Source organism: Perca flavescens, chromosome 4 (assembly GCF_004354835.1).
Source record: "Perca flavescens isolate YP-PL-M2 chromosome 4, PFLA_1.0, whole genome shotgun sequence".
NCBI lineage: Eukaryota > Metazoa > Chordata > Actinopteri > Perciformes > Percidae > Perca > Perca flavescens.
This window is the reverse complement of record NC_041334.1, coordinates 19,291,762-19,317,625: the sequence shown is the minus strand read 5'-3', so window position 1 is coordinate 19,317,625 and position 25,864 is coordinate 19,291,762. Positions and strand designations below refer to the sequence as shown.

The 25,864-nt window shown below is 39.1% G+C and overlaps 1 long non-coding RNA gene across 1 annotated transcript; it reads left to right on the top strand.

Annotated features, from left to right (window-relative positions):
* Positions 1–1,771: 1,771 nt before the first annotated feature.
* Positions 1,772–24,647, top strand: LOC114554413 (uncharacterized). The gene is made up of 4 exons (XR_003692414.1): positions 1,772–1,843; positions 4,032–4,194; positions 22,980–23,032; positions 24,536–24,647. It is a non-coding gene; the product is annotated as an uncharacterized LOC114554413 (long non-coding RNA).
* Positions 24,648–25,864: the final 1,217 nt, after the last annotated feature.

The window sequence follows — 25,864 nt, the reverse complement described above, 5'->3', positions numbered from 1 at the left end:
AGGCCCCCGGGGGAGAGCCCCAGTGACAAGATGAGGGATCATCATCATTACCATTATTTATTTGCTAAGCAGAGGCCGACTCTAGGGCCAATCCTAATAAGATTTGCGAATTACAATGAGTATTGTTTTTGGTGCTTGAGGAGGAAGTTAATGTATGGATAAAAGCTAGCATTTGGAGACATCAGCAGCAAATATGATATGCTAAATTATTACATGGCTTGGTTGAATTCTAATGTAGAATGCGGTCTGTTATTTCTTGATAACAGACCGCTGCTAAGGATAACACACCGTTGCCATGCAAAAGCAGAGCGTTGCCATGGACGCAGTTCTGTTCACTCTGGAGGACAGCTATCAATCAATCCGCTGAAAGAAGTCCGGATAATTTAGCCTATCAGCTGTGGCAAAAAGTGGGGAAACGTGGAGCAACTTCTGTCCTCCAAGCAATGACAGCAGATCTGATGAGTGTCTATCGCTAATATACCGTCTATGATCGCTAGCTACGCAGTAACAGCCGTAGGGACAACAACGCTAATTAGTTAGCTTACATTGCAACTTGTTTAACGTTAACTTACAGGTGTGTCAACATGCAGCGGCTCTGCAAAAAGGAAACGAGATGAATGAGGACATAAACGTCCACATAAATATTCCCAAAGAAGCCATTCACCGTGTCTCACTTCACCGTCAACAGAAATGTTCAGTTTAATGTAAATTAGAGCAGCCGATAGCCCGCTAGCTCACTACAACGCGTCAGCTAATGTGTCAATTCCTGCAGTGATTAAAACAGCAGCTGGGTCATTTGTGCACCACGGCAGCACCCCATAAAATATACGGCTACTACCACAGCCCGTAAGGTGGTGTTGAGTAGCTAATAGACGAAGGATTGCATTACAGAGTTTTTACGTTGCTATGGACGAAGGATTCCAACCGTAGAGACGGAACGGACTATTTTCTCTAGTGGAAGCAATACAATCGTATTTAAATCAATAAACTCCCATTTAAATCAATATTTTGTCAAGTTATTAGTCAAATTGTTGATTTATTTGGTAAGTAGCCATGTAATAAGCGCTTCAGGCTGATTCAAGACCTCAGTCCTGATCACCCTGTAGGGGTTGTATTCACTATAACAACCGCCTCGCTCTACATTATCCCTTACATAAATGCCTTTTAATCAATTATGCACACCTATTATAGGCTCCCAAACTATCATCAATAATATATGTGGTGTCCCTGAACTGACTACTTGAGTTTTTTCCTTGAACACTTAAGGTATAATGAAATATGTGATGAAGCATTTATAGAAAGAAAGAAAATGTGGCCACCAATTTGCAGAGCACACACACACACACACACACACAAATGGATTTAACTAGATAGACGTAGCCAGATAATGCAGTAACGTTACCTGAGGACACGGTTTGGGTCGAGGTGAGTGTAACAGGTCAAGGAAAATAGAAAAATAATATCTGTTTGTTCCTTTACCAACTGAGGAAAATCAACTAATCAGTCACTGCTAAGCTTGACTTCAACGGCTAACGAATTCCTACAGACTGCCTCTGTTGCCCGGGTGGCAAAATTACGAATCCCACTATGGCCACGCCAAGACCCGCCCTACGAAGCAGCTCAATTGGTTGGGGTTAGGCATTTTACCTCGAGTGGTTAAGGTTAGGGTTAGGGGATTGGTCAGGAGATAGGACCTGTACATGTATGCATGGACGCCTGGCCAATAGTAGTGTGTGAACGCTATTGAAGGGCGGGTCTTGGCGTGGCCATAGTGGGATTCGTAATATCGCGCCCGGGTGATATTGGGGACATGAACCGCGTTAACCAGTCCTGTTTATCCAAGGTAAACAGTTATATTGTAACAGTATTGCAAACTGTTAGGAACATATGGCCATAGTTTCCTAACCGTTTGCATATATATAGTTTTATATAGTTTTTCCTGCCGCTGACTGCCTCGTACCAAACTAGCTAGCGCTAGCTAACGTTAGCTAGCTAGCTGTCACCGCATTCTGACTTTCAGTGCATCCTACTTTTCGTAACGTTACTTGGTATTGAGAAACGCCTCTGTTTTCAGAGTGAAGGTAGAAGTATTTAGACCATTTAACGTTACGTAGCTTAGCTAGTGTTGAGATCTACGTTCAGAATCTCTGAAGAAGGAGAGGCTTGGTCCAAATGAAAGGTTAACACAAAGATTTATTAATAAAAATGATATGTCAAAATACAGAGAATTACGCTGCAGCGGGCCTTGGAAATAGTTGCCTAACCCTTAAGTTTCCACATCTATTCTGCCCCGAATCACGGTTGTCCCCCTGCTTTATTCCTCCAATCCCAGGGGCGGTTACTTTTCTCCTTCGTGAGTAAGAGCCTTCCTCATAGGCTCTTTGTTGGCATGGTGACAGGTTAGACGCGTCTTGTGGGTTTTCTTCGCTGTCCAATTAGGAAGAACATGCTCTAAATTCTGTCCCCTAGGGGTCATTTGTACCCACAGATCAATAGGATCTAACCTTATATACTGTCTATGGATCTAACATGCAGATGTCGAGTCCTTACAAGTTTACAGGAATTAACATTCTATTGTCCTAACCCAGACTAAAGTACCAGGGGGTTGGAGACTGATAGAGGCAGAAGTTAATTCTTGCTGTGTGGCAGAAGGTTTCTCTTTATATGATAATAGTTGGTTTTAACCTAAACAATTTAATAAAAGACAGGAAGAGAGGGGGAGAGAAAGGGTCTGTCTTTACCTATTGTTTACAGAGACAAAAGGTGGTGATTGTGATAATCAGATCAGTCTGGACCTATTCTTTACAGTCAAATACATTCATTCCTATTTTCATTACCTGGTTACAGCATACAATTTATTACTTAAAAAATAAAACATACATATTAAAATCAGCATTGTTACAACTTTATTTTACTCAACACTAGTTTTGTAAAACGTCATGATGATCAATTTTTTTGTTAAAGTTCTGAATTCAAAAAGTAGCTAGCTAGCTACAGTAGTATTATCAGCAAAATATTTGCTAGCTAGCTGCAACCATTGACATATATTAAAGGCTGCAATCTAACAAATATTTTCATTATTGATTCATTTGTCGATTTGTTTCTTGATTATTGCTTAATTGGTCAATTGAACGTCAGACAACAGTAAAAAACAAACCAATAACAATATTATTAGCATTATTCCAAGTTGAGGCACCCACATTGGAATTGACATTTCAGCATTCTGAAACAGGTGTTGGCTGAAGCTAGAAATTGTTACGCCTACACTTTTTCCAATGTACAGTCAGACATCAAGAGCTAACATCAAGCAGAAACAACAGGAACTGCTTTTGGTTCAACCAACAAGTTTAACACCCAAAGATATTCAGTTTAGTATTCTATATAGAACACTAAGAAATAAAAATAAAGAAGAAACGCAAATAATCACATTTGAGAAGATGTAACCAGTGAAGTTTTGGCATCTTTGATTAACAAATATCTTAAACAATTAATTGATTGTCAAAAATAGTTTTCTAAATAGTTAGTCAACTAATTGATTCATTGTTTCAGCTAGGCCTATACAAAATATAAAAGTATCAAAAGTACTTATTTTGCACCCCCCAGAGTGTCATATTATTATGTTATATTTGTAGTGGATTATTATTATGATTGAAATGTTATTGTGAAGAGAATCTTAATGTTTATTGGTTTAAATGGAATTACAGTACTGTACTATTACTTGCTTTATATATTGTTGGGAAGTTTAAGCTGGAACAGTAGGCTACATGCTATTTTAAAAGGTTATTGTATGCTTTGGATAAACATTTTAATCTGATGTAGGTAGTATAATGTAGCAACTATGTTACACTTGTACTGTAATGGAGTAAAAAGTACAATATTTCCTCTGAAAATGCAGTTGAGTAGAAGTACAGTATAAATTAGTGTTAATCGGAAAGTAAAGTACCTTAAAGTTGTACATCAGTACAATTTTTGACTAAATGTACTGTCAGTATTGTAAATTACTTAAAACCACTGTCTTTTTCGCCTTGTAGATTATTTTCACTGAACATGGACCAATGCCTCACACAAGAGCCACCTGGTTACTACTGCTGAGCTTTAAGAGGAACCTTAATTGTAACAAAGGGCACTAATGACTGAAAGGATATTATCCTAAGATGGTTCTGCACCGACCCTCCGACTTCTCCTATTTTGATGGTGAGTAAAGGTTTATTTTTTTCAAATTGCAAATAAACAAAAGCCAAAGCACAAGAGGTTATAAAATGACACCTTTAAGTCAGTTGAAATAAAGTTATGTCAGCAATAATCATCAGATTGTGTGTGTGTGTGTGTGTGTGTGTGTGTGTGTGTGTGTGTGTGTGTGTGTGTGTGTGTGTGTGTGTGTGTGTGTGTGTGTGTGTGTGTGTGTGTATCATGTCCGCCTGTGATTCAGGTGTTGTGGAAGAGTGACTATAGTTAGTCCATAACTCATGATGCTCTCCATTCAGAAGACGCCTTAGGGCCTGCATTACTCCCAGTGAGACTCAATCACAGCCTACGCTAAATCGATAATCCTGGAGATAGTTGGTGGGAGGAAAAGAGAGAAAGATGGAGAGAAAGTGGCAGGGGGAGAGAGAGAAGAGGAGGAATAGTAGTGGGAGAGAGGCCAGGATGGGAAGATGAAAGATGAGGGCTGGTTTTCCCACAAACTCCCAAAGGCCCCTTCGCTGAGTGTGTTTTTATCTGAGGATAAGAGGACATAGTTAAGGTGAGAGGAGAGAAAAAGACAAAGAAGGTAGAGGAAAAGGAGAATGAATGAAACTAAGAAATCCTGGAAAGCAAGCAGAGATACACTAAAACAACAACCTTATTTTATACACTTTTGACTCAGCTTGCTAAGAAATGCAGAGTCATGGTAGCACTGGTTCTGTGGCTTTAGGTTTTTCTGATGTTACTCAAACAGGAGGAAATAATGCATTTGTTACAGTGCCAGAATAAATTATTGGTTTTAGAATTTTTCACACTTTTCATTTTTTGACAATAAAAATCTTTAGATTACCACTAGCCGTCCTGTCCTTTAAAGACCTTACTGCCCTATGGTACACTCACACTCAGGACTGTGTGGTCAGGTGAGTCATTTTTGGTGTTGTTGTAAAAGGAGTGATAGCTGTCTACTTGCTTTTAGTATTTTGTGTAAAAACACACTAGTGAAGAAGAGAGGATGGCAAGTAGGGGAAGCAGAGGGGATAAAACTCTGGTGAGATTGGATCATTGGCTGGTGGGAGCTAGGGCACTGTAACTATAAGAAAGTCTTTGGGCACAACAGGGCACAGCCACAGGTTGGCGTGGAGAGGGGTAGCAGAAAACAGCAGAAAATCTCCCATCTGTCTTTTTCTTTTTCTTGCTGTGTTCATCTCTCTCTCCATCACCCCTGCACTCTGTCTCTTCACCGTTGCTCATTTACTTTCACTCACATCCTCTGACTCTCATTCTTGACCCTTCCGGTCTCTTAAGCCCTCCTTCCTTTTTCTTCTCCTCCCTCCTCTCTTCCCTCTCTTTCTGAAGCATTGCGGCGTATGCCCCCCCCCACTCTTTTTTTCTCTCTCTTTCCACGACTTGCTGTTGTTTTGAGTGATGTGCAGCTGATGGCGAATGCTGGGCGATGACAGATGGATGTGACAAGCAGATGGTTTTGCTTGTCGTCTTTAATCACACAAATTCAGTCGGCCATGAAGCCGGAGCTCTGTCTTGTCAAAGACACACAAAGTGGAGACAAATTTATCCAGCAAGCCATAGATTTTGATACAGAACATGTGTAGGCGTTTGGGAAGAGAAGGGTCTAAACGTAAATAGGGGTCTTCGTGTTGAAGTCGGCCCTGATATTGTTTTGATGAGTGTCGACTGCTGTTTGGTTGAACTTTTAACTTGACAGCTATGACGATGTAAAGTTGAAGCTGGATAAAGAATTGCTTTTGTTATTGTAATTCTGGAATTGCTTGACATTATTATTGCTGAGTGCATTTTTAATACAAATGCAGTATTATGCTAATATATTTGATAGAACACACACAAGCTGGTGCAACAACACATGTGGTTACATTTGCTCCTGTGGTGGAAATTCTACAACATAGGGTGATATATGAGATAAAGATTCGGTCAACAAAGTCTTTTAAGTGTTTATTCTTTGCCCAAAGAAGGTCAGTTCATCATGAGAGTCTGAGATAATCAACAAAGAGTCTTGGAGAATCACTTGCTTATTAACCTTCTCCCAAGCTGACAGCAATGTGGAGGGGGTAAATTTAACAGCCCTGATCGGCCCGTCTAAGTCTGAGAATGCATGGCAGGTAAAGCATGCCAGTTTAAATCAGTTTCTGCACCTGGCTTATCAGAAGCAGGCTTGTGCAAAATTCAGGATTTCAGAATTGGCCTCCATTCAATTCATGAATTTGAATTTGAATTGAATTGACTCCGCCCCACAGGAAGTTGATTTTTAATTTGAATGACAGGAAGTGGAATTAAATTCATGGAAATTCAAAGAAATTCCACACAGTCACACAACAGAAAGAATGTGTTGAATCTCACATACATTCAGTGTTAGGAAGGTTACTTTGGAAATGTAATTGCTTACTGTTATACGTTACCCATTATAAATGTGGTTTGGATGACTTTATCAATGCAAAGCAATTTCCTTTTAATTCCTTTGAAAAATTAAAATTTGTAATTTAATAAAATAATTTAATTACACGTAACTAGTCACTCCTCAACCCTGCTCTTTAAGAGAACAAATATTTCATGAATTGTGAAGAATTGTTTTCTTGATTTACAATAAGTAATAAGTAAAAAGTGTGCTTGCATGCTTTTAAATACGTATGATATCCAGTGTTGGGGGTTACTCCTTATGAAGTAATGTCATAATATAATCAAATTTGGCTGTAACTGAGTAATGTAACACATTGATGTTACTGTTAATGTTGTGTTGTGAGTTGAAGGTGTGTTTAAGCCCTTTATGAGCTATATGCCAGGCTCTTGCTGTGTTGTGCTACAGTAATGTAATGTGTAGAGTAATGAGTTACTATCCATTATGTTTTTTTTTTTAAGTGAATAATGTGTATTACACGTTCTTGAGTAGTGACCCCAACACTGATGATATCAAATATCAGTAGCATAATACCATCAAGAGATGGTTTTCAAAATAAAAGACTTTCTGTCTGTTAACTTACTTGTAGATGCCTTTTGAAATTTGAAGTAGCCTTGATGGAGCCACAGACTGGAGCACTGCAGTGCTTGCATATGGCTCTGTGGTTTCCAGGTGTTCTTGTTGGAATTGGTTCTTCAAAATGAACTAGTACAGATGACCTTTTAGGCCTGCTATTATTTTCCATGTCGCTGTTATTATAGGTGACAAATCTATAAACGTTGAAAGGGAGTTGTAAGGGACTTCTGAAACTTAAAAAGTCCAGTGTTGACCATCAAATTGTGTAGAAAAGAAGCTTTCAAACAAATGTCCACCTCAAATTGTTGGGCATTGTTGGTTAAAGTAAAGCATTCTGGGAAATGGAGTCCTGTTCCATCATGTTCCACAAAATTACAATTACAATAAATCAGACTTAATTATTTGTTCTGTGACTAGAGCTTTTAACATTCATTGCTGGGGGAAAACATTTCCTGTTAATGTAATCTGTACGAGTATTTCAAACTAATATCATTCATAGAATATGTAATGCAATCATATCTGACATATATTGTAAAGCTTCATTGTTAAACACTTCACTTAAATTATGTGAATTTCTTTGAATGTTTATTGAATTGCAATTCTGCTTCCTTTAATTCAAATTTGAATTGTAATTCTAGATCTTGTTTTTGACATCAATTCAAATTCAAGAATTTAATTGGAATTTAGGAGTCATTCTCAATTCTGAATTAAAATATCTGACAAATCGAGGTCCTTTTTTACACTACAAAATCCCGTAAAACCAGTCTTGCCATGAAGCAATCTAGTTTATTAGTTTGCAGCATTGCCTGCAAAGGTGTAAAATAATATGAACAGATATTAAAATAATGGTAACCTTTTTATAAATGGTCAACACTGTTGCAAATACAATACCTGAGCTTCAATCCTGAACCAAAATTATACTTTTTTCTTAGCTTGTTATCAGGAATATGGACATGCTACGTAACAAAACTACCATTTGCATTTAACAAAATGTAAATGCATATGGTAAAGGTCAGTGATATCCACTGAGTTACCAGTTTATTTTGTGCACTTGTAAAATGGAGTCTAGTAGTTCTGCAAAACAAATCAGCGTTGTGAAGCTTATAATGTTCACTAACACTACAGATACTGATTCATTCCTCTCATGTACTGTATATAAATAGGAGCAGAGAGAATTTTAGAAACATATTTTAATATTACGCAGTCCGTTACAATACCACCACCAATTACAGCTTTAAAAATAACAATTAAACAACACCTCTCTGACACAGTGGGAACAAAAAAAGAATATTATAAGCTTCACAAACATGGCTACTTGATAGGATTGCATTACAGGTGTACCTGATAAACACATTAGTCAGTTTACAATCTATGTAACAATGCAGATATTGTCTTATGTACTGTATCTCCCACCATCTTCTTAATCCATTGAGTACATTCATCACTGAATGTCACCTGCCTCTGTGTTTGATTGAAGGTTGGATTTAGTGCAGAAGAGACCTTCTGATAGGATGCTTTTTGTACCATGATATTAAATAATCCTATCTAATATGTTTTTTTTTTTCATAATAACTCCATTCTCACTTTTGAATCTGTTATGCGTCTTTTATAAGCTTGAGTAACTTTAGAATACTATGCCTGTGTTTCTTCTCTATTGAGAATGTATGAAGGGACTAGAAGGTTCTCTCAGTCTAGCTGGAGAGGCCAGATGTCAAGATGTTAACTTGTCCATATATGGAGAACCCAGACATACATTTTAAGTAAGACTTGTTACCTGGCGCCAGGTAATAAGTCTTACTTAAAATGTATGTCTAACTAGCAGGGTTCAAAATTAGCACCATTTACCAGCCAAAAGCTGGTAAAATATGTAAGTGGCTGGTAGATGTGCTTCAATCACCAGCCAAAAAGCAATGGTAATCTATTGAGTGGCTGGTAAAATTTGAACATTCACTAACCAATTGGCTGGTGGACATAAAGTTCATTTTGAACCCTGCTAACTAGGAACCATGACGCGTTTCGACACAAGGTTCTGTGGTCGATTGAGTCCCCAGAACTTTTTTAAAGGACCTAGAAGGTTCCTTCAACCCATTGTTGTCAGCTTTTCCGCCGCGTTCTAAGACCCGTGAAGAATTAGGCAAATTTTAGACCGCTGACAAAGCAACATGACATGCTTGTGGTCACGAGGATAAACGCACTCTGCAGCCTGCAATTTAGTGCCCGCCCGTTTCATCTAAAAACACTTGAAAAAAACAAACCCTCCAAAAACAAGGTTTTATTTCTCTCATTGACAGCACTGCTGCTCTCTCTCTCTCTCTCTCTCTCTCTCTCTCTCTCTCTCTCTCTCTCTCTCTCTCTCTCTCGCTCGCCTGAGACACGCATCTCCAGCAGGCAGTTCAGCTTGCGTGAAACTTTCTCTTTTTTAAAATGAGTTGTGAAGCCAACAGCAAAGAATAACTTTAATGTTATTAAACAATAAGAAATGTTCCCCATTGTCCTAAAATGGTCATAAATCAATACTAGAGTAGTCATCTGTTGAGTGTTTGATGGTTATTTGTACTTTAGAACGCTCCTGTGAAACAATCAGAGAATATTTTTATTTCTCTCATTCACAGCTCCGTTCCTCCGCTCTCTCTCTCTTTTTCTCTCTTCCCTTGCACAAGTTCACAGCCAACGTCTCTGCAGTCAGGGACTTTTTAGGGGATAAAAAGGCCCTGGAAAATGTCCCCAGAACTAAATTTAAATCCTGGTCCCTGCGGTCAAAAAGCTAGTTCCGGGGGAAAGTTACTGTGGTCGAGTGACGAGTGATGAGTGACATACTAGACCTGTATGGCTTTGTTTGCTGCCTAAATAGATCTATGTTTTCTCTGGACAGACTTTTTCCCATCTAATATCTGTCTGACATGTTGTGAATAAATATGCTTTCAAATATGATCAATATTGTTGCCTGATTGATCACTTCCTCTATTGATTGGCCATCAAACCAAAGTTTAAACACACACACACACACACACACACACACACACACACACACACACACACACACAGATGATCGGATGATTATTGCTGACATAACTTTATTTCAACTTGACTTAAAGGTGGTTTCCTGAGAGAATGAACACCTATGCGTTGCAGAGTTTTCAAATGAGAGGCATAATTAACACCTAAATGATCAACTCAGCAGAATGAGCTGGCAATTGTCAGATAATGTGTAATCATACACACACACACGCACACACACAAGCCACAGCACACAGAAACATATCACACGCTATCTTCACTCAGACAGCAAGATACTGCAACTGATTTCTCCGCTGGTGTGGAGATAAGCCGACTTAGTCTATCATTTCCCTCCATCTCTCTCCGCTTCTTCTTCTGCTCTCCTCTATCCCTCCATCTACCCAGTTATTTGTCTCAGTGTCATGACTACCACTGCTCTCAATCTCTCAAGGTTAGGCTGGCAAGGTCAAATTGACTTTAGATTAATTAACTGTCAATTAAGGGAGTAATTGTTTCATAATGTGGTGTGCCCCCGAGACAAGGTGTGTGTGAGCGGGGCCAGCACTGTCAGAGCTGGTTTAAGTCGATAAGGTTGTGAGTGAAGCCTCTCAGAGAGGGAGGGAAGGGGGAGTGTGTGTGTGTGTGTGTGTGTGTGTGTGTGTGTGTGTGTGTGTGTGTGTGTGTGTGTGTGTGTGTCCGTGTGCGTGTGCGTGAGAAAAGAGACCATTAAGAGGTGTGTGAGAGAGAAAGACAGAGACCTGAAATGAGAGAAACAAGTGATACATCCTCCATTATCCCATAACAGCGGTGCTACCGGACGCCAACCTCTCCTCATCTGCCACCAGGGTGCATCAGGTCGCCCTGAGGTGGCTGCACATACATGCAAACAAACACCAACACACACTCGCAGACGTACACAATCATACACAATGGGGTTGTATTGTTCACTCAAATCAACATTCTTCAGCGCATACAGAGGCGGATAAACAGATGAATCCACCACAGTCAACCAAGGGAAGGAGAGAAGTGCTCAGAGAGGGAGAGGAGTGATGAAATTAAAATGAGAAATTGAGGAGGGAAAACAAAACTAAAAAGGAAGCGCACATGAATAAAAGCGAGAGGGGGAGAGGCCGTGCAGTGAACATTGATGAAATGGTGATTGCCGCTTGCTTGGTAATTGTTGGCCTGCAGGGGTGTCAGAGAATGACATGTTCAGCTAAGCTCTTCCCTCTGCATTTGTTTCTCCTCTTTCTAATATCAAGGTTCACTTTCACAGCCAATTACAGATGTTCCACCATAAACAGGAAGTACTCAATAATTCTTTGATTGTCTAAAATAGCAAACCTTGCAAATAACAGATATTCAGTTCTTATTCCCACTGCTTACCTCGTTGGTTTACCGAACAAGTTAAAGTATTTTCAGTATCAATTTTCATTACTGCCAGATTGCCAGATCGATTTTTTAGCTGACAAATGTTAATACCGATAATTGGCATTCAACCAATATGGTGTCAAATTAAGGTCCAGGGCAGTATACAAAAGAAAGTGTCAATCACTTGCTAGGTGGCCTATATGAATAAAGCTAAACCACCATGTCAAAACAGGAGAACATTAGAACTAAGAATAAAGACTAAGAAATAAAAGGCAAAAGAGTCATCTGCATGTAAAAAAGTTGTATATAATAAAGATAAGATTTTGCTACAACTGGAGGATGGGTTTAAGTCAGTATCCTGACATTGATAGGAAAACAGAGTATCTAATATTGATATACGTCACTGTATGACATAAATTGGTATTTAGCGCATTGAAAGGTGCTCCACTGTTAAGTGCCACATCAGAAAGAGAGAGCAATTCAGAATCAGAATCAGAAATACTTTAATAATCCCAGGGGAACATTTTTATTATTCAATACATATTTACATTCAATACCAATTAGTTTTTAACCTCAATTTGTTTGATCTTATTGATTTAACCCCATTATTTTGCAAAACAATAATGTATTAAGATTATATAGTCGTGATATGATAACATTGTAAAGTGATGAATTATAATTAGGGCTGTCAAAATTAATGCGTTAATTTTTGCGTTAATTTTTTAATATTTAACTCGTTAAAAAAAATTAACGAAATTAACGCAGCTGTGTTTGTTTACTTCATGTGGCGGCTGAGAAACGTAATACGTCTACATAACAGCAGGCGGCGCTACTCTGTATTGTTGCCCAAGTAATGAAAACCGGCAGCTGATTGGACGAACGCGTCACATGGGTTTGTTTTCTCCGGATATTGAGAGCCAGACTGTCATGGCGGCCGTTCAGAATACGATCTCATATTGTACTAAAATAGTTCACTGAAACATATTTCTGAAAACATTTTAAGCGAGAAATAGGACGTGCAGTTGCTGAATCTGTCTTCATTTCAGCTCAACAAAGGTCAGTTTAGAAGATTTTCGTCAGATTTTGAGAGACTCTAGTCACACTCATTCCACTCGCCATTTCCGGGTGAGTCCCGACTGCCCTGCCGGCGACTGAACTCTCGGCTCGTTGGAGATGAACTGCGCCTCGCCTGTAAAGTAGACGAGAGCAGGCGACAGCAGCCGGGGACGGTGACAAAAATCTGCTCTCATTTAAATATCCATTATTACAAGCTTCAGTCTCAATTTAAAAAAGCGATTAATTACAGCAAATTGTGCAATTAATTAGTTAATTTTTTTTAATCGATTGACAGCCCTAATTATAATATTGATTCACCCACCCCTAGATTATGCTCTTCATTTATGCAATGTCATTTTTCTTCATCTGGTTTACCATTTATGTTCATGGTTTAAGTCATAGTTATATAGTTACATTAGTAACTAGTAAAATAGTTACATTAGTAACTATATAGACAATTCCAAATGTTGTTCACTACAACACAACACACAACATATTAATTATTTAGCTTTAGAGGTGCTATTAGGCAGCCAGGCTAGCTGTTTCCCCCTGTTTCCAGTATTTGTGCTAAGCTACAGACATTAGTGTGGTATCAATCTTCTCATCTAGCTCTATGGAAAGAAATAAGCATATTTCCCAAAATGTCAAACTATTCTTTTAATCTGTGCCTACTAGAGTGTTACACAACTGCCTTACTGTACATAGCACAGGAGAATAACCATTGAACACTAATCCATTTCAATTACAGGATATATCTGTGAATTGGTAATTGATTTCAAAGTCTTGGTAATCAACGCCTTCGAAAAGTGTCTGTACATTGTTTTCTATCAGTGTTTTTAATTGTTTTCCCCTGTCGCTGTATTTTGCATTTTCCTAGAACTATCGATTCACAAGAGTGGTTACAGCTGTCTATTGATTGAAAAGCTCCTCTGTTTCTCAGTTCTTAAGTCTAACATACAGCTGGTTGTATTCATTTGAGGCACTTTAACCAACTGAGATGCTGGAGTCTTGATGGAGCCGCTGGAAACTGATAGAAGCAAGCGTGTGTTAGGATGGATGGATAGATGGATGGATGGATAGATGATAGACAAACGGATGAATGATAGGGAGATAAATGGATGGGTAGATGAATTGCTGGATGGGTGCACGAATGGATGTGTTGATGGACCGATTATCTGAAAGATGGAGGAGAGGCAGAAGAATAGTGCAATGGACAGGGTAGATTGTCATCAGATGAGCTGATGAATAAATGGGCAGACAGATAGGTAGATTGCCAGGGAGAGATTTATAAGTTAATTCCTCAGTGGGCCACCTGCATCCTCAGCGTTTAGAAGAGGGTGGAGAGCAGATACTCATCCGTAATAGGGGTAATGGAGCTCAAAATAAACCCACAAACAACTCTATTTCTGTATCCCCCTTTACCCTCTCACCCTCTCAGTAAAAACATTTCCCGTGTACCCAGCACTCCATTTTTTTGTTTTGAGAGACTGCACATACGCTCCAAAGTTTAAACAAGTTCAAACACTGGGAAGAAAGAAAGGAAATAGAGCATGCTCTGCAAAAAATAACGGCCCATAAAGCAATATGCCCATTCCTTTCCAATTCATCATACTCTCATTTTTTAGTTTAGCATGACTTTATCGCTGGTGAAATATTATAGCACATTTTACAGTATTTTATGTATTATTCAAAACAGTGAAAAAATGTCCTTCTGTTTCCATGAGTCCAAGGTGAAATCCTAAAATGTCTTGCGTCCTCCAGCTAAAAATCTATGTATTATTCGATTTTCAAAATAGTTGGCATCATTTCAGCTTGTTTTTTCTACTTGTAATCAATGCCTCCATCTTGTAGTTGTTGTATGATGTTTTGATATTCTTCTCAGTCGTAAATATAAGTTTCATGGAAAACTGATGCCTCTGGTTTCCTGGTGCTACTTGTTGTTTTCAGTCACACATCAGTTTTTCTGTTTGTGTGGATGTGTTTGTTGCTGCAGATGTCTCTATTCAAATGGCAAACTGCATCCATGTAGAATGTGCTTATATATTTCATATGCTTCTGCACTACCATAATGTTCTGCGAGCATAAATGCGTACCCGTGAGATATAAACACAAAAGGCTGTTTATGTGCATGTTTATCAGCTTTCTGTTATATTCAGTTAGAATGCGTTATGCTTTTTCAACAGTGACAGTTACCAGCGTAACACATACTTACAGTATATTCTTTCATCTCATCCTCCTCTCCTCTCTTTTGCAGGGTCTCATTTTGCTGTCCTCTCAGCAGATGGGCCAGACACACACTAGTGGCTCTGTGTGTAAAGTAACTGGTAGTGAGGCAGTGTGGTTTGACTGGTGTGTGTATGTATGTGTGTGTTGGCAATTGTTTTCCTCTAGATTTCTCTCTCTCTCTCTGTGTCATGTAATTGTGTACGTGTGTGTGTGTGTGTGTGTGTGTGTGTGTACAGTATGTGTTGACAGGTGGCAGTGGAGGTGATAATGCCACCAGCTACACCACACTCATTTCCATGTCTCCCACCCGCCATCTCATTTAATACTCATCCTGGTGGCTTCTGCGTTCAAACCCACTTATGCTAATGTATTTTGGGGTATCAGGCTGCTTGTTTTTTTACCATTTTATATTAGCTCTATTGATTATTAAGTCGCTACTAATAACTGTGCATATAACTGTTATCTATTGGCAGGAAATGCAGGACTTACAGATGGGCAGAAAAAAAGTGAAGAGTCTGCAGAATGGGAGAGGGGAATAAAAAAAAAAATTGAGAAATCAATAGAGCGTAAGCAGTTTTCGCCCTCTTGAGAAAAGTTCTGGAAAACTACCATGATACCTTCTTGCAAAACAGAGTCATTCAAACCAGTGAAAAGTTAGGACAGCTGATAATCAGTAAACATTACTGGTCCAGTTGCAAAATGCGCCATTTTTTTTTTCTTTTTCAGTTAGCAATGGTATTGGTGAGACACTGACCATTAGTCCTGTTTTTAGTTTTTAAGTGGTTTAGTGCTGTGAGAAGATTTTTTTCAGTTTCCCTTTCTGCAGGTGTTTCTAGACTTACCTATTTTTTAACAAAGCCTCTATTCTATTTAAATAGTTGCATTCATGAACCTTATTTGTTTTACTTTTTTTTAAATTTGAATATCTGTTTGTAATATTTTAAGTGGTGGCAGTAGATACAGCTCTTTAAGAAAAAGAAGAGTGACAGGAAACGATTGATAAAGATTGACTATATTCTTTCAAGTCTTTGTCTTCAGGTAAATCATTTGTATTGTTGAATGATAGAATGTTGCCATTGATCAACAAATACCCTTTAGAGAATATACCGGGCCTCTACAGACTGATTCTGAGAGATGCACTGTCAAATCAAGCCTGAGGGAAACAGATTTGTGGTTACTTGTAGTTCAGATTCTACAAATGAATATTGGGACTCTGGGAGTACATATTATCAACGTTTAGGGTGTTTCCTCTGGTTAAATATATGTGGCCGCAATAGCTATATATTTAATTACATTTATTTAGAAAGGTTTTTAGCCGCAAGTCGTTGGGCAATCCCCTCCCAGACTACCTGAGGGCTCCACAAACCACTGACTCCTTCAAGAAGGGGCTAAAAACCTTTCTTTTAACAAAAGCATTCACGTAAACCTGTTTTCAATTTTGTTTTACTCTGTAGGACTTTGGGATTGCTTTTTGCAATGAAAAGTGCTTTACAAATAAAATGTATTTTTATATTATTATTATTATTATTATAATCCCAGTTAGCCTTTTGGTCTGTTTGTCTCACAACCAAACAGATGATGGGTAAATTATCTTGACAATGGTTAGATGGTTTGTCATCCAATCAAATTTGGTACAGACATTCATGGTCCTCAAAGGATAACTCCTTAAAAACTTGTCAGCCTCAGCTGTAGTCCGTGATTAATGTCAACCAGTGTTGGCCAAGTTACTTCCAAAATTTAATACATTATAGATTACTAATTACTGTCATTTGAGAGTAATTAAATATATTTCAATATTACTGTCTCTGAATTGTAAAGCTTTTGTGTTACTTTTGAGTTACTTTCACCAAAATAACCGCGGAAGTATGACTTGGCTGGTAGCTTGTGAATTTCACCACATGATCAACAAAGTCTTTATCCAATTGAATACATCATAATTTATTTATTCATAATCTTTTGTATTATTAATCTGAATTTGCAAAGTAACTAAAGTTATGAAATAAATAGTAAAATAAATACTTGTACAATAATTGACACTGAATTGTAGTGGAGTAGAAGTATAAAGTAGGAGAAAAAGGAAATACTCAGTTACAAGTAGGCTACCTTACAATTGTATTAAAGTACAGTATCGTTACTTTCCACCACTGATAAATGTAATGCTAAAATGTACATGTAGCAAGCCTAAACGTTAATTCCCGACAAGTTTATATCTGTCAGTTGCTCGGACACACTGCTGTCCACACTGACCTACCGTTACCTGTTGGGATACAGGTGTTGTGCGTACTGTCTCTGTTTCTGCCTCTGACCACAGGAACAGTACTGGGACAGCACCTCACTTCAACGCAGTGTAATAACTCCTGAAAATAATGGGAGTATGTCCATCTTGCACATACAGAATCAGTCTCTGCAGTCATCTCAACCATCAAATTAATGCATTACTTTTTTAACGCGTTACTCCCAACACTGATGTTAACATGGTACACGGCAATAACATACTAAATGTCAGCATATTACATAAGTGTGAGTCTGAGATGTCCAAACATGTACAGAGGATAAACCCTTTTTATCTAGGTGACAACATGGCCTTACTCTGGCATCACCCTTAAAGGGGTGATAGAATGATTATATAGGGTATTTCACACTGTTCCTTAAAATCTCCTAATATGTATGTAATATTGGTTGGGCTGAGAATGGCACGGGTGCTGTTCTATGCTCCCTAATGCAACTCTGGGAAATTGCCCTGGAATGAATGAGAGGTTTTCTCCCTTATATGGTATGCTTATGAATATTTAGATGAGCTGCGCGCTGATTGGTTAGTTTACAACGAGGCAATGCTGCTCCTCTGCAGCTCAGACACAGAGAGAGGTGATTTGGCGGCCACAGGAGAGAAATACCTCATGTGCTTGACAATACTGGCGTCTTTTCTACAGAAAGTCACCAGATTTGTCGCTAGTCGCTTTTGTGAAAAAAAAAAAAAAGTCACTAAGGGAGTCTGAAAAGTCGCTAAATCTAGCCACAAAGTCACTAAGTTGGCAACACTGTCACTGTGCGCACGCAGGTAGAAAGGGGAGAAGGGACAGGGTGCAGGGCCAGTGTAGGTAGGAGAGACAGCGGCAGCGCCGCCGGAGCAGGAATGGCTGGAGCAGCCGAGGCCCGAGAAAATATCCCCGGCTAGCTTCAAACTTAATTTCTGCTCCGACACATTTAAACTCATCAACTAATGTCACTGTACAAAGCACCAGAGTCACATTTTAGTTACAGTTTAGTCATCCTCAAGTGTGTTAAGCACACACCAATGCAAAGTTTCAACACTTTCATTACAACTAGTGTTGTTGTAACGTTACCGTTGGGACATAAAAAACCTCCACTTCCAGACAAGGAATCACAACTTGCGCTGTAGCTAGTTCAGTGTCTCAGCGCAGGGACATTTAGCGGAGAGTGAAGCCCACAAGCACACAGACAGAGAGCAGCAGCAGCAGCTCCAGCAGCACACTGCCCATATAACTATTATCAGACCATCCCTCGCAGCCTCTAAACACTACTGGCCCACCGGGAAAAATCCCGACTCTCCCAGTTGCCACTCCGCTACTGGTTAAGTGTATTATTTACATTGCAGTATAAATGAAAACAAAACTTTAATTTATTAATATCAGGGAACATGCCAGCCACACTCGCAGTTACCCGGTAACTGAACCACTAACTACCGCTTACCTGGAGCACGACGACCGGCAGCCCGCGATGAAATGTGAAAAGTGTCAGCATTCCCTGTAGAGCCTGGAACACTGCATTTACAATCATGGTTCATTTTCAATATCCTTGAAAAACTTCCAAACTTTCTTCTTTGTAATTCCCCTAGAAGTGCAAAGCTCGCAACTAAACTATATGTGTGAGATCTGTGTGACCTACTTTCAGAAGACCAGCTGGTCTCAGACCAGTGGTCTGTATGTACATTTTGGGGAGTGACAAAGGTACAGACCAGAGCCAATTAAGGTACAGCCACCGAGTTGACGTCAACTATTAGCTTCGTTGGGATTTGCCCGTTTGGGACTTGAGGTTCTCTGTATGCCCATTTCACCCACCGAACTGTCGTTATTCAACTATGACAAGGTAAACTTGGTTTTGCATTCTATCACCCCTTTAAACACTACTTAATGATAGGACTTTCAATGTACACACTCATGGAAAATAAGTGATAATCAGTACTGGGGGATCACTATAACGTTAGGAAACGACAGAACCTACGTTGTCCAACACCAGAAAAGAAATATATGAAAGCATAATGCAGATTTTATCTAGAAACATGATTGGTCACAACGTTGTGGAAGATTAAGAAAAGTGTAATCACCTCTGCGTAACTCCTTCATGTCTGACTATTGAAAAAGACAAGGTGTCTCTCTGACTGAGAGATACTGAGGACATGGGTTTCCCTACCTGTAGTACCTTCATGTCTACTCGTCAGCTTTTCTAAAATTAACATCCTTTTATGACAGCATACATAAAGTCTTTACTACAGTAGTGATAAACCAAAGGTGGGTGTTGTGGTGTGATGTTTCGTTTCTGTATGGAATTAATCTTTCAGTTAAAATACATTCATCACCCTTAAAGCTGCTAACGAGGTGTATGAATTCATTAACACCAGGTGCTCTATGGAACAAGCATTTTTCCTCATATTGCACTTTGGAGCTTTGCAGTCTTCTTTTTCTTACCTGTACCTGATATTTTGGTTTCTTTCCATGAATATGTCTGTGGTGAAGTGGAAGGAAAGACACAGAAAGGTGTGTGTCAGTAGTCATGGTCCAGCAGTACATGCAATTTTTTATCATTCAGATATTTTCTTACACAGCATGCATACTCAGGTAGAAGGTATTATGTCTGTGCTGTATTTGTATAGCTTTAAAAAGTAATGCCCATTCGAACTAATCCAAACACTTGCCAATACTTTTTTTTTTTTAACCAATGGCTCTAGACTGAATGATTGTCATGTAACAAACAACATGGAGCTGTTGGTGTGTTTGTATGCTACATCCTCTTTAGATTTTAGATGTGGCTGGTGGGTTCCTGTCCCTGCAGACTGCTGTTGGCTCTGTTTGTCTCTGCACTTTACTTCACTGAACTATTTGTTTCATTGGGCATTGGGTCTCCTGGGACAAGAGCAGCATGGCAGGCAAACAAATGTGTCATCTTCTCCCATGCTAATTTACTTTAAGATGCAATTCATCCACTTGTGGCAATTCTACACTTCTGTGCAAGGACAACAATTTCCTCTAAAGAGGGGCTATGTTGGCCGATGGGAACTGGACTATTTACACCATCATTGTATCTCACACAGTTACTTTACAAGTAGCCAAATGCCTTGTCCTTTACTACCACAAGTGTAAAATATTTGTTATAATTGCTGGTTTTTAACCAAAACTAAAGAGTGAAGTTTGATATTAACCATTTTATAAAATAATGCAAATGTTTCTTAATTAATTAATTAATTAATTAATTAATGCGTTAAGAAAAAATAGCAATTTTTTACGTACAAGAAAATGTTCTGTTTTTTCTATCTGTATTATTATCCGCATTTTGTCACTGGTGTGATTTGATATAAGGTTAAAAAGAACACCAGTCGATTCATGGTTTTTATTAGACCCCTAGTCTGTGTCCACGATGTTCCACTTCCAGGATTGCTCCGGTGCCGCCGGAAATTCCGCCAGATTTCACTCTTTTCCGACGGATGTCCGTTACCTTCCGCTTAATTTGTGTTGTAATTTTAAACTCCGGTGGATTTATGAGGACTATGGTTAACTGGTCCTCAGATCTCTGCAGGGTAAATCCAGACAGCTAGCTAGACTACCTGTCCAATCTGAGTTTTCTGTTGCACGACTAAAACAACTTTTGAACGTACACGTTCCACCAAAACAACTTCCTTCCCGAGGCTATTTTGCAGCGGCACTGTGGCTAAAAAAAATCACCAACCACGATCATCTTGTCATATTTTAAAATAACCAATGAAAAAATTCTAATTTGTTAAAAATTTGTTTTAGGGGTCGATAAATGCCCACACACATCACTGGAGTGGCCCCAATCATTTTCAGCATGAGTACTTCAAAGCTTGAGAAGTTCTTGTAATGAGGCTGCATTTGTGCTGATTTTTAAAAACAACAGGCCACCACCACGACCAGTAACCAGGGGAGAGCTGAAAGACTCATAGTTTGGGGGGCAAAGTCCAATGAACTGACTACAGTCATCAACCTTCAACCAAGTTTCTGTCAAAAATAAAAAAGTCCAAATTAAATAACATGTAAAACATAATTTAGGATAAAAGTCTTGTTGGATAGAGATCTTACATTAAACAAGGCAAGCTTAGCATTAAAGGATCGTAATGGATCAGTCCTAAGTGGGTTTAATATCATATATTTAAGGTTTCATCCATCACAAAATGCTGATACCGCCGGTAATGCCAGGGGAGGACAGTGGGGGGGCTACTGGAGATGAGACAGGAGAGTAGAAGGGGGGTTTCATTGTGGTGGGTGTGTGCTGTGTAAACATTGATGCACGTGGAGAAGACTGGTCCTCATTCTGAATAATTGCAGACTGCATTTGGCTACCCCACTTGTTGGGATGGATCCCATCTCTTTTGAAAAGAGACGCACGATTCCAGAACAAGTTAAATTCATCGATAAAATCCATGTTGTGATATCTGCATGCAGACTGGAGCCAGGTATGCAGGCTGAGGATACTGCTAAAGCAAAAAGCTCCGTGTTCTAGAGTGGGAATTGGGCCAGAAATAATAACCGACTTTCTACAGTCCTTTAAAACATGAGTTACAAACATGCATCAGAACCCACAGGTACATGCATGTAAGAGTTCAGTATGTGCACACGCACTCACACACACCTGCAGTTCTTTTCTTGCCCCAAAAGCAGCACAGTCAGCCAGGGTCATATGTTAGGAGAGACAGGCTGACCTTCGGAGCCAATGGACTGCTAGGACACAGTGGGATGCAGGGAGGGATAAAAAGAGTTTGGGTGTCATAGGTTATAAAGATGTTAAATGTTGAACAGTACTTGTGAGGGCATGTTGAAACTATAGCAATCATCAACACCAGAAACAAATTAATAAACTGTTTATTTTCTATGAACTGAGCAACAGGAGAAGTTATATTGACAGGGGTTTCCAGTTTGCAGTGAGCAAAGAAATGCTGTCAGCTTTTTGAGAAAAAATAGCTTGCTGACTGCTTATCCACTGCTAAATTATATATATATTTCCTGCTCAAATATGCAACACTGTTACCTTTGTGACAATCATTTTTAGTAGTACTTTTTTTTTTATTAATAAAAATGTCTGATAACCAAAACCCCAATCAGAGCCCCAATATATTATTGCCATGCCCCCTGTGCAGACCTTTTACGTTTCAGTCAACCCTGAGGAAAATTACAATATACTGAACACTAATGTAATGAATAAATGAATTACACTCAGATTAAATCTGATGGTAAAATTATATAATTCACTGACGGAAATGTCACATTCAAAGTAATTGCTTTAATCCGTTATATGCAGTCATAGTACCGTATCACTCCCAAGATAAGCACACAATACAGTACATATCTCTTTTCTATATACTGTGATGATGACCTGTCAAACTGCACTGACCTACTTTAAACTGGCACCATTGCCAATGTGACAGTCCAAGGTTTCAGGTCAGATCATTAATGTGTCTGACCCCAACAGCCTGGTGCCAGATTGCTTTGCAACTGCCCATAACTCACAGAAACCACATTAACCACAACTTAGAGCAATCTTCTCCAGTTATGATATGATAATGTTTACTCAGATTAGCAGAAAAGTTAACATCATATTCTTCAATTATAAGAATGGAGAGGTAAGGTACTATGAAATATACAGAAGAAGCTGTTAAAGGAGGTGAGTATGGGTCAGCTCGTAACACAGTCTTTAAAAGATACGTACTACACTCACATCTTCCATTCTTCACACACCAATCATGTCTAGGACTGCTGTGTCAATATCTATGCAGTTGTGACCTTCCACTCTGTGGCCTCATGATCCTCTTCAGCATGTATACTGGCTGGCTGTCCAACACCGGATAAATTACATTTGAACTGTTTTCTCTCTCTCTCTCTTTCCCTCACAGAACCAACGGATCCTGCGAGCAGCAGGGGCCAAAAAACAAGATGCAGCGTAAGGGTATTTGTTCTTGTTTGTGTTTTTCTGTGCATACACATACTGTACTGCATGCATATAAAAGTACAGCAGGGTTAAAAACATTAGTGAAGTGTTGGGCCACTACAGGCCTCCAGAACGGCGTCAATGCTCCTTAGCATACAAGAGTGGAGAGATGAACACCTTCCGAAAAGGTATTCTCTCATTTGGTGTTTAGATGATGGTGGTGGAGAGTGCTGTCCAACATGGTGGTCCAAAATCTCCCATAGGAGATCTGGTGACTGCAACAGCCACAGCTTATGATTCACATTATTTTTATACTCATCAAACCATTCAGTGACACCTCATGCCCTGTATGGAAGCACCTCTTTATGTTTCTCTAAGCATTTATTCAGGTTATTCAGGAATCAGTGTTTTTCAATCAAACCCTTGTTTAGTGAATATTGTAAGAAAGAGGCAACAACTTGACATCAACAACATTGTAATGCTGCATTCTATTTTACATTTAGTACTCCAGGTCCTTATTTAAAAAATTATATATTTTTAACACCTACTTTCAAATTTATCTGGCCTTTCACCACCACTGACATGAGTCAAGTCAAGGCAGCAGAACACATTTTCCCCAAGGGGCTTTACAATCTGTACAGCATAGGACACGCTCTATCCCCTATAGGCCTAGCAAGCACTGCCAGCTCTATTCTTGGCTTACCATAATTTACATAACTCTGGCATCAACACTATGCTTGTAATATTCCTTATTTACTCCAACAAAACCTTTTCGTGGACGATGACGCAATTTTAAATATGCTCAAATTCCGCAAGCCACCATTTATGTCACAACTTGGTTACAGTATGTACTTCCAAGGAGCTGTTGTTACAAGGTCCTTTAGACAGGCACATTGATGTATAACTATTTAACAGCTACGGGAAAAGACCTGGTACTTTAATTATTTATTATCCTTTCAAAACTCATCTGTTGTTACAGTCTAGATTAATTCCCACTGAAATCATAGGAAGCTTGTCAGTACATCTTGGGGGTTAATGCTATATGCACCTGGCACCACTTTATGATAAGCCTGAAGTCAAGAGCACAAAACTTTTCAACATTATTCAATAAAAGGCACCTGTTACTTGTTTAAAAGTTAAAGCATTGACACACAGGTTCAGCCGTTGCAGAAGAGGGGATGTGTACCCATTTAACAGCTCAAGTGAAGTTAGAGAAGGGGCTCCAGTGCATAGGTGCCTCAGGAGACACAGGTTGACAGGAAATAATGAATCAGGAAGAACCCTCTGGAGGTTCAGGAGATGAGGGGAAAGACAGAAAGAATGATGAGGGAAAGATGGAGTGAGATTAGGGGAAAGAAGAGGTGAGAGGAGGGGAGAGATGAGGAAAAAACGGCTTAGGGCTGTTAATGTAAAAAAAATCCATCTGACATTTGTGTTGCGTGTTAATGTTTTTTTTTTCCTTAATTTGTGTGTGTGTGTGTGTGTGTGTGTGTGTGTGTGTGTGTGTTGCTACTCTTCAAGTGAGCTTTGTGTACATCACCAATGGCAGAGCAGCTATCATATACACATGGTCCCTTGGGGACAGACAAGTGTCATATAAACATCAGACTGAAGGGAGAGATAAACATCTATACATCTATTTTCAGGCATCATTTGAGGTGAGTTTTGCACAGTAATTTCTTCCCCGGAGGAGTTTTGTAACAGCTAGTGAGAAGAAGAGGCAGCACTCTCAGATACATGCATAATATTGAATCAGACAAATGGCCAATAAAATGATTGCATCTGTCAGTGCCACATTATAAATTCAGACAGTTTACATACAGAGGTGATCATCAGGAACATCAGAAAAAAAAATAGATGGGAGACATTCTCCGGCAACAAAGTCCCTTTCTCCTTATTTTTTATTGAAGAGAAAATATGATTGTGTTCCTGTATGTGCAGAGGAATGGGAGATAAATTCTGTTTCAGGAAAATTAATTAGAAGAGTGTGTCTTGTTGAGAAATGGCTCTGTCAGAAAGAGAAGGCACAACAATAGCAATAATAAAGCAAAATAATCTCAACAGCCTGGATAGTTGCAACAAACGCAACAACGGCAAACAGGATGGATACAATGAGACCTTCTGGTTAATTCCAATAACTTGATAATGAAGCTACCAGTCTTCCCTCTGTATCTATTTTTAAGTTAATAATTATTACAATTGCACTGTGTATTGACAGTTGAGACAACAAGTATTGAGCTAAACATTGGCAACCCTAGTGATGAAAGGTTGAGATAACGTTTTGATTCTTATTTCATCCTGTATTATTAGATTATTAGTCTCGCATTGCCAGCGCTGACACAGTGCTGGAGTATGGTCTGGCTACATCGCTTATCTAAAAAACGCTGCGGCTTGTTTGTATTTCTTTAAACCAATCACAACCACCCTGGGTGGTGCTAAGCCCCGGATGCATGCACAGTGCCCATAAGAAGCTATACCAAATATACATCTAAATTTATAATTCTAAGAAATGTATTTGTTTTAATGTTGCTCGGGAAAGGGAAGTTTGGGGTCCCCTGCTGGAGCTGCTCCCCCACGACCCGACACCGGATAAGCGGACGAGGATGAATGGATGGATGGTATTTGTTTTGGAAAATGAAACTCATCGGACAAGAGGGAAGTGTTTTAAATTGAATCTGTGTTTTATGTTTGTTTGTTCATGCATGTGTGTGATATGAGTGTGTGTGTGTGTGTGTGTGTGTGTGTGTGTGTGTGTGTGTGTGAGCTCATCTGTATGTTTGCATGTGTGTGAGTAATGGTGTCTTTGTATTTCCCTTTTTTTCCCCAACACCACCCAGATGTGAAGTGCTG